This window comes from Theropithecus gelada, chromosome 2 (assembly GCF_003255815.1).
Source record: "Theropithecus gelada isolate Dixy chromosome 2, Tgel_1.0, whole genome shotgun sequence".
Taxonomy (NCBI): domain Eukaryota; kingdom Metazoa; phylum Chordata; class Mammalia; order Primates; family Cercopithecidae; genus Theropithecus; species Theropithecus gelada.
Genome location: NC_037669.1, coordinates 118,352,422 through 118,360,949, shown reverse-complemented (window position 1 = coordinate 118,360,949; position 8,528 = coordinate 118,352,422).

Below are 8,528 nucleotides of genomic sequence, written 5' to 3'. Positions count from 1 at the left end.
ACTTCCATATCTGGTTTTTCTCATGCTACTGTGAGGTGTGGGGAGAGGGCAGGGTGGGAGTGGAAAAAGGAAAGTAGAAATACTATCTCATAGCAATGGTCTTGCTACATAACTCCATCTTGAATGTCAGAATCTAAATATTGACTTCTTCTTCCTCTTTGTAAACCTTCGGACACAAATTCTAATCTCTTTCTCAGATCTCCACCCCCTACCAAGACAATATGCCTGTGTATTAGGCTGGACAGGTAGGAAGTAGTTGACACACACAGAAAGGCAAAGGAAAAAAACATGTGGATGTTTTCCAAAATGTTAACCCCACCACAGTGTCTCACTGTCACTATCCTTTTACAGATTAGGAAAAGAAGTTACGGGGAGTTAATTACCCTCAGATTCAGGACCCAGCCCCACATCTCCCCACTATCAGATGTCATATGCTGGCCCAGCTGTATGTTGTCTCTATATCTTGTTCAGCATTTCTTTCTTCTTTCTCTCTTTCTTTCTTTCCTTTCTTTCTTTCTTTCTTTCTTTTCTCTCTTTCTTCCTTTCTTTCTTTCTTTCTTTCTTTCTTTCTTTCTTTCTTTCTTTCTTTCTTTCTTTCTTTCTTTCTTTCTTTCTTTTTCTTTCTTTCTCTCTTTCTCTCTTTCTCTCTCTCTTCTTCTTTTTTTTTTTTTTTTGACAGAATCTCACTTTATTGCCCAGACTGGAGTGCAGTGGTGCAATGGCGTGATCTCGGCCCACCACAACCTCCACCTCCCAGATTCAAGCAATTCTCCTGCCTCAGCCTCCCACGTAGCTGGGATTACAGGTGCATGTCACCATGCCTAGCTAATTTTTTTTTTTTTTTTTTGTATTTTTAGTAGAGATGGGGTTTTACCATGTTGGCCAGGTTGGTCACAAACTCCTGACCTCAAGTGATTCTCTTGCTTCAGCCTCCCAAAGTGCTGGGATTACAGGCATGAGCCACTGCATCAGGCCATTGTTTAGTTATTCCATCTTGACCCACTGAATCAGAGTTTCTGGCAGTGGACTTAGGAACCTACATTTTTCAGCAAGTACTCCAAGAGATTCTTTGAAACCTACAGTTAGGACCCTTGATCTAGAGTTACATTCCTGAGTTCATTCAGGCTCCGCTGGTCACCATCGCTTCCTGCTCTTGCCTTCTAGCTGTAGATGAGTCAACTGTCGACATTTAAGAAAGTATTTTCAAATCTTAAATTTGCCTCTGTCAAATTGCCAAATTTTTAAAAGCAAATTCCTTTCAGACACTGACAAATTGGCAAGATAGCATTTTTCCTACTAAAAGTTTTAGACATTATGTGAACCTAACACTATTTAAACACACTTATACTCTAAGTCCTGGACTGAATGAGTTTTTTTAAATTAGGTGAAAGATGAGTGGGATAACTGTAATGCACAAGACACACAGCCTGGCAGGGCAGAAACAAGAAATGAGAGATGACAAAGAAACACAGGGGAGAATATCAAAGAAAACCAACTTAACACCTTTGTTATAATCCAGAAATTGAAACATTATGGCTATGATGTACGTGAAAGGCATGAAACGAAGGAATGGGAAACGTGCAGGAAGTCAACATCTCTATCTTATGAGCATGTAAGAAAGTCCAGAGTGTGGAAATGAGGAGGCTCATCTTGGGGTCAGGTCAGGAGAAGGGGTGATTCCTAACTGAATCCACAAACACAGTCTTGAGGAGTTACAAGAGTCAGCCAGGTGCAGTGGCTCATGCCTGTAATCCCAGCACTTCGGGAGGCCGAGGCAGGCGGATCACGAGGTCAAGAGATCGAGACCATCCTGGCTAACATGGTGAAACTCTGTCTCTACTAAACATATGAAAAATTAGCAGAGTGTGGTGGCGGGCGCCTGTAGTCCCAGCTACTGGGGAGGCTGAGGCAGGAGAATGGTGTGAACTCGGGAGGCAGAGCTTCCAGTGAGCAGAGATCGTGCCACTGCACTCCAGCCTGGGCGACAGAGCGAGACTCTGTCTCAAAAAAAAAAAACAAAAACATAAACAAACAAGAGTCAAGAGGTCCAGTTACCTCTATCTTTGAACCTCCTAATGTATTAAATACAAAGATATTATATATATGTATTTGATATAGAGAAATCTTAATCCTTTTGTTATAACAATGTTTAATATAAATAATATAGAGCTAAAGCCATTATTATTATAGCTAGTATGACTCTGCTGACTGGCATCCATACATTAACTATACCCTTTAATCAGCGATTCAGTTTATTTAAACTGGAGTGAGAACTTTTTATTTTATTTTATTTTATTTGTTTTGAGACAGAGTCTCACTCTGTTACCCAGGCTGGAGTGCAGTGGTGCAATCTCAGCTCACTGCAACCTCCACCTCCTGGTTTCAAGTGATTCTCCTGCCTCAGCCTCCCAAGTAGCTGGGACTACAGGTGCTCGCCACCACACCTGGCTAATTTTTTTGTGTGTTTTTAGTAGAGTCAGGGTTTCACCATGTTGGCCAGGCTGGTCTCGAACTCCTGACCTCAGGAGATCCACCTGCCTCAGCCTCCCAAAGTGCTGGGATTACAGGCGTGAGCCACCATGCCCAGCTGAGACCCTTTTAAAAATACTTTTTTCTTTTTTTATTTTTTTGAGATAGAGTCTCACTTTGTCACCCAGGCTGGAGTGCAGTGGTGGGCTCTTGGCTTACTGCAACTTTTGCCTCCCGGGTTCAAGAGATTCTCCTGTCTCAGCCTCCTGAGTAACTGGGATTATAGCTGTGCACCACCATGCCTGGCTAATTTTTTGTAGTTTTAGTAGAGACAGGGTTTCACCATGTTGGTCAGGCTGGTCTTGAACTCCTGACCTCAAGTGATCCACCCGCCTCAGCCTCCCAAAGTGCCGAGATTACAGGCATGATTTCACACCAAGCCCAGCCTGCTTTATAATTTTTAAGTAATTTTTAATTAAGTCCTTACAAAACATTAAATTTAGCATTCCAAGAAATAACTCATATTTTATTGGCTTCCATGATACTTATATGAACTATGTAATTACAACTGGCATAATCAGTTCTGAGAATAACTTTAATCTTGTTAGATATATAGACGGAAAGAGAAGAACAGCCTAAGTTCTTCATTCCCTCTGCGGAACATACTGACTGAAGGTTAGAGAACTTCCAGTGTATCTTGTTAATTTCCTTCTTTTTTTTGAGACGGAGTCTCATTCTGTCCCCCAGGCTGGAGTGCAGTGGCACCATCTTGGCTCACTGCAACCTCCGCCTCCCGGGTTCAAGCGATTATCCTGCCTCAGCCTCCTGAGTAGCTGGGATTACAGGCGCGTGCCACTACACGCAGCTAATTTTTTTGTATTTTTAGTAGAGACAGGGTTTTACCGCATTAGCCAGGGTGGCCTCAATCTTCTGACCTGGTGATCTGCCCACCTCGGCCTCCCAAAGTGCTGGGATTACCTACCTGTGTGAGCCACCATGCCTGGCTTTTTGTTTCTATATTTATTTATTTATTTTATGGTTACTCCATTTATAAGAATGTAGGTTGCATGAGAGTGAAACTTTGCCATATGCATTGCTACCAATGCCTTGCACACTGTGAGCACAATCTATGCTGGTTGGATGAATGAGCATTTCATAGTCTCCAGAATCTTAAGGCTCTTTACCTCAGGAGCAGCAGTGTGCTCTGCGGAATGGTCACAGACAAGGAATTGTTAAGTTTTCCCCACCAAGCCTTACAAGAAATCTATTACTTGCTTCCTAGTGCATGACATCCCATGACCAAGTGCCAAATATTTCATTCTGTGAATAAAGATGTTAGTTAAAATGTAAATGTTAAAGTAACTTTAACTAACCACACTGGGAGGCTTGGGCTGTTTTCTTAATCAGACCAAGGGACAATAGAGGTGAAGAGAAGACTGTACATTCCTCAAGCAGAGATGCAGGAAAAGGTTTCGGGAATATAAGCCTGGGTATTTGTCTAAAAGATCTATACTTCCAGGCACTTAATTTTGCCAATAGTTGATCCTTGTTTGCTTTTAACATGAAGGGAAAAACAGAAGCTGTTGCTGCCACCAGTGCCCTGTGAAGATTTGTAAAGATTTTAAAACTTTTCTTCTTATGTAAAGATTTAATTGTAAGAGCTGTTAGGCTGGGCGCGTGCAGTGGCTCACGGACCTGGTGGTGCGTGCCTGTAATCCCAGCTCCTCAGGAGGCTGAGGCAGGAGAATTGCTTCAGCTTAGTGGGAGGAGGTTGCAGTGAGCTGAGATCATGCACTGCACCTCAGCCTGGGCAAGAGCAGGACATGTAGTCTCAAAAAAAATAAAATAAAATAAAAATAAAAATGAAGTCTTGTCAGAAGAGGTCTTGGACACACTGCCTTCGAGTGAAGAAATGAATTCTATTAATTTTTTTAAATTATTATTTTTTTTGAGATGGAGTGTTGCTTTGTCACCCAGGCTGGAGTGCAGTGGCATGATCTCTGCTCACTGCAACCTCCGCCTCCTGGGTTCAAGCAATTCTCCCACCTCAGGCCCCCAAGTAGCTGGGACCATAGGCACGTTGTGCCACCATGCCCAGCTAATTTTTGTATTTTTAGTAGAGACGGGGTTTTGCCATGTTGGCCAGGCTGCTCTCGAACTCCTGACCTCAGGTGATCTACCCGTCTCGGCCTCCCAAAGTGTTGAGATTACAGGCATGAGCCACCGTGTCGGGCCGAATCCTATTATTTTTATAATCAGGCAATGGTAGAATCATAAAATGACTGGACTGTTAGACATCTTAAAGACTCCCAGGAAAATTCTATTGCTTGGTTGATAAAGGAAACTAAAACACCAAAATTTAAGTGAGTTAGCCATGGTTGTTGAACTACAAAATGGCAGAATGACTAGAATTCACATCTATTTGCTTCCAGGTAAATTGCTCTAAACTTTGGCTATTTTATCCACACTATATTAGGGCAAAACCAATTCTGTATTCCTCAAATCATTTACTCCTCCTCCCCCCATCACACTAGATATAAAATTGGATATGTGTTTGGACTCTTCTGCCCAAGCATCCACACTCTACCACTCAATAGCTGCTGATTCAGGCTAGTAATCTCATAGGTGTTGGGACAACTGAGCTTCCAGAATGAAGATGGTAAACTGCTGCCAGATGAGTCCTCTTAAGCAATACAAGGTATCTGTCCACTTTTTACAAACTCTTTGGAGATAACAGCTTTTTTTTTTTTTGAGACAGAGTTTCGCTCTGTCTTCCAGGCTGGAATGCAATGGTAGTGCAATGGTGTGATCTCGGCCCACCGCAACCTCCGCCTCCCGGGTTCAAGTGATTCTCCTGCCTCAGTCTCCTGAGTAGCTGGGATTACAGGCACCTGCCACCACATCTGGCTAATTTTTGTATTTTTAGTAGAGACGAGGTTTCACCATGTTAGCCAGGCTGGTCTTGAACACCTGACCTCAGGTGACCCACCTGCCTCAGCCTCCCAAAGTGCTGTGATTACCGGCATGACCACCACACCTGGCGTCTTCTGCTAAGACTTCAATAGCTATTAAAACAATTATACCAGGCCAGGTGGAGGCTGCAGTGAGCCAAGATCATGCCACTGCACTCCAGCCTGGGTGACAGAGCGAGACTCCGTCTCAAAAACAAAAACAAACAAAACCCAACAATTATACCAACAATAGTCACTACCTAAGTGTTTCTTTTTTTATGTTGGAGGATAGGGGTGGGGTATAAGTTAATATAGTAGATCTTATTATTTTCCCCAATTCTTCATCCGTCTCTCTATTCATACCGTTTGCCATGTGGCTTTACAGTTCACATCAGTATATAAGGAGTGTATATCCCCTCTTCACCCATGTGGGACTTGGTAATGTGATTTGATCATTGGAATATCAGTAAACCTAACATGAGAAGGCTTAGATTAAAATTTCATGGTTGGTCTTGTCCAACTCTGTTGTTTCCATGAGAAGACAAACCCTGGGTAGTCCAAGGAGGATGAGAGATGCATGGAGCTGAGCTAGACCTAGTCCACATTTTGGAGCCAAGGTCAGTTCAACACAGCCTAGATCAGTTGATTCCCAGGCAACTCCCAGAGAAGTGAGCAAGAATAAATAATTGTTTTAATCCACTGAGTTGTTGGCTTCAAAGTATTATTGTAGCAATAGAAAACTGATAGAGCTTAGGACTGGGGATTATTTAAATACATTCAGCTACAATTAACAGAGAACACTACTCAAGATAGCTTCAATTAAATTTCAAGTAGTGAAGTAGTGTTTTAGCGTCAGGCAACTAACACCAATTCTGACACATGGAAACAGAAAAATGACTTGTTTGAATCTTGGTGGGAGTTGAGGTGGCTATAAACCTAGATATGGAGCTCTCAAATCCAGAATCACCAAAACTTATCCACACAGTCACTCTGGTTGCAATAAAACTGCTTCCACCACAGGATACACACATCACAGCTGCAACACTGCTGCCACCTACACTAGACATTAGATGCTGCTCCTAGAAGCAGTGACGCTGCTGTTTCTGGAAACTGAACACACACACACACACAGTCACTCTGATAGCAATATAACTGCTTCCACTGCAGGATACACATATCACAGCTGCAACACTGGTGCTATCTACACTAGATGTCAGATGTTGCTCCTAGGACCAGTGACGCTGCTGTTTCTGGAAACTGAATACACACACAGTCACTGTGGTAGCAATATAACTGCTTCCACCATGGAATACACACGTCACAGCTGCAACACTGGTGCTACCTACACTAGACATCAGATGCTGCTCCTAGAACCAGTGACACTGCTGTTTCTGGAAACTTAATACAGTAGTCAGTGGACAAAATCCCCAGAACAGAATCTGCTCAGTGTCTTCTTCTGTTTCATAATTCATGAGCTTCATAATTCATCATTAGCTTCTGTTTCATGTGTGTTTATGCACCTGATTGGCAGAGTCTAGGTCATGTCACTCCCTAGCTTCAAGGGAAGATGAGAAGGTGAGTATCTAACATTTTCAGTTTATCTGATGAGAAATGAGCTTTGCCTTACAAGTTAGGAAAATTCCAACACTGGAAGGAAGTTAGTTGCATGCTGGTTAGTCAAAGCAAAAGCTAAATGCCACAGCCGTAAGGGATGTTATCAGCTCAAACCACAAGGGACATTTTCAGTTCACTGATAACTGTCAGGGTAACAGTCTGTTGCTACACAGCAGGCATACAAACCTGGCAGTCCTAGAGCAAAAGTTCCCTCATGCACTTCTCCAGTTAACCCCCTCAAGGTAATTACTTTTTGGCTTTTTTTCCTCCGTAATATAATGTTTTTGAGATTTATCCCTATTTTGCATGCATCAGTAGTTTGTTCTCTTTTATTAGTAAGTAGTATTCCATAATTTCTCTGTTCCTTCTACTGATGAGCTTTAGGGTTGTTTTCAGTTTTTGATAATTATGAATAAAGTAACATTGAATGTTTTTGTAAAGTTGTTATGCACAAAAGCTTTTTATTAAGTTAGTGTTGAAGAATAGAATTTCTGGTCACAGTGTAGACGTTTAACATTTTAAAAAACTGTTGTCCAAGTGTGGTGGCTCACGCCTGTAATCCCAGCACTTTGGGAGGCCAAGGAGGGCAGATCGCCTGAGGTCAGGGGTTCGAGACCAGCCTGGCCAACATGGTGAAACACTGTCTCTACTAAAAATACAAAATAATTAGCCGGGCATGGTGGTGCGTGCCTGTAGTCTCAGCTACATGGGAGGCTGAAACATGAGAATCGCTTGAACCCTGGAGGTGGAAGTTACAGTGAGCCAAGGTCACATCACTGCACTCCAGCCTGGGCAACAGAACTAGACTCCATCTCAATTAAAAAAAATAAAAGGCTGGGTGTGGTGGCTCATGCCTGTAATCCCAGCACTTTGGGAAGCCGAGGCGGGCAGATCACGAGGTCAGGAGATCCAGACCATCCTGGCTAACACAGTGAAACCCCGTCTCTACTAAAAATACAAAAAATTAGCTGGGCATGGTGTGGCAGGCGCCTGTAGTCCCAGCTACTCGGGATGCTGAGGCAGGAGAATTGCTTGAAACCGGAAGGTGGAGGTTGCAGTGAGCCAAGATCACGCCACGGCACTCCAGCCTGGGCTACAGGCTGGGCGACCGAGCGAGACTCCGTCTCAAAACAAACAAACAAAAAAACCTGCCAATAGTTTTTCAAAGAGGTTGTAACATTTTAAACCCTAATAATAATCTATGTGTTTCAATTGCCCACACATCCTCACCAACACTTGATATTGGCAGTTTAAAAAAATCACAGCCACTAGTGATCTCGGCTCACTACAACCTCCACCTCCCAGGTTCAAGCAATTCTCCTGCCTCAGCCTCCTGAGTAGCTAGGATTGCAAGCACCTGCCACCACGCTTGGCTAATTTTTGTATTTTTAGCAGAGACGGAGTTTCACCATGTTGGCCAGGCTGGTCTCAAACTCCTGACCTCAAGTGATTTGCCCGCTTTGGCCTGCCAAAGTGCTGAGATTACAGGTGTGA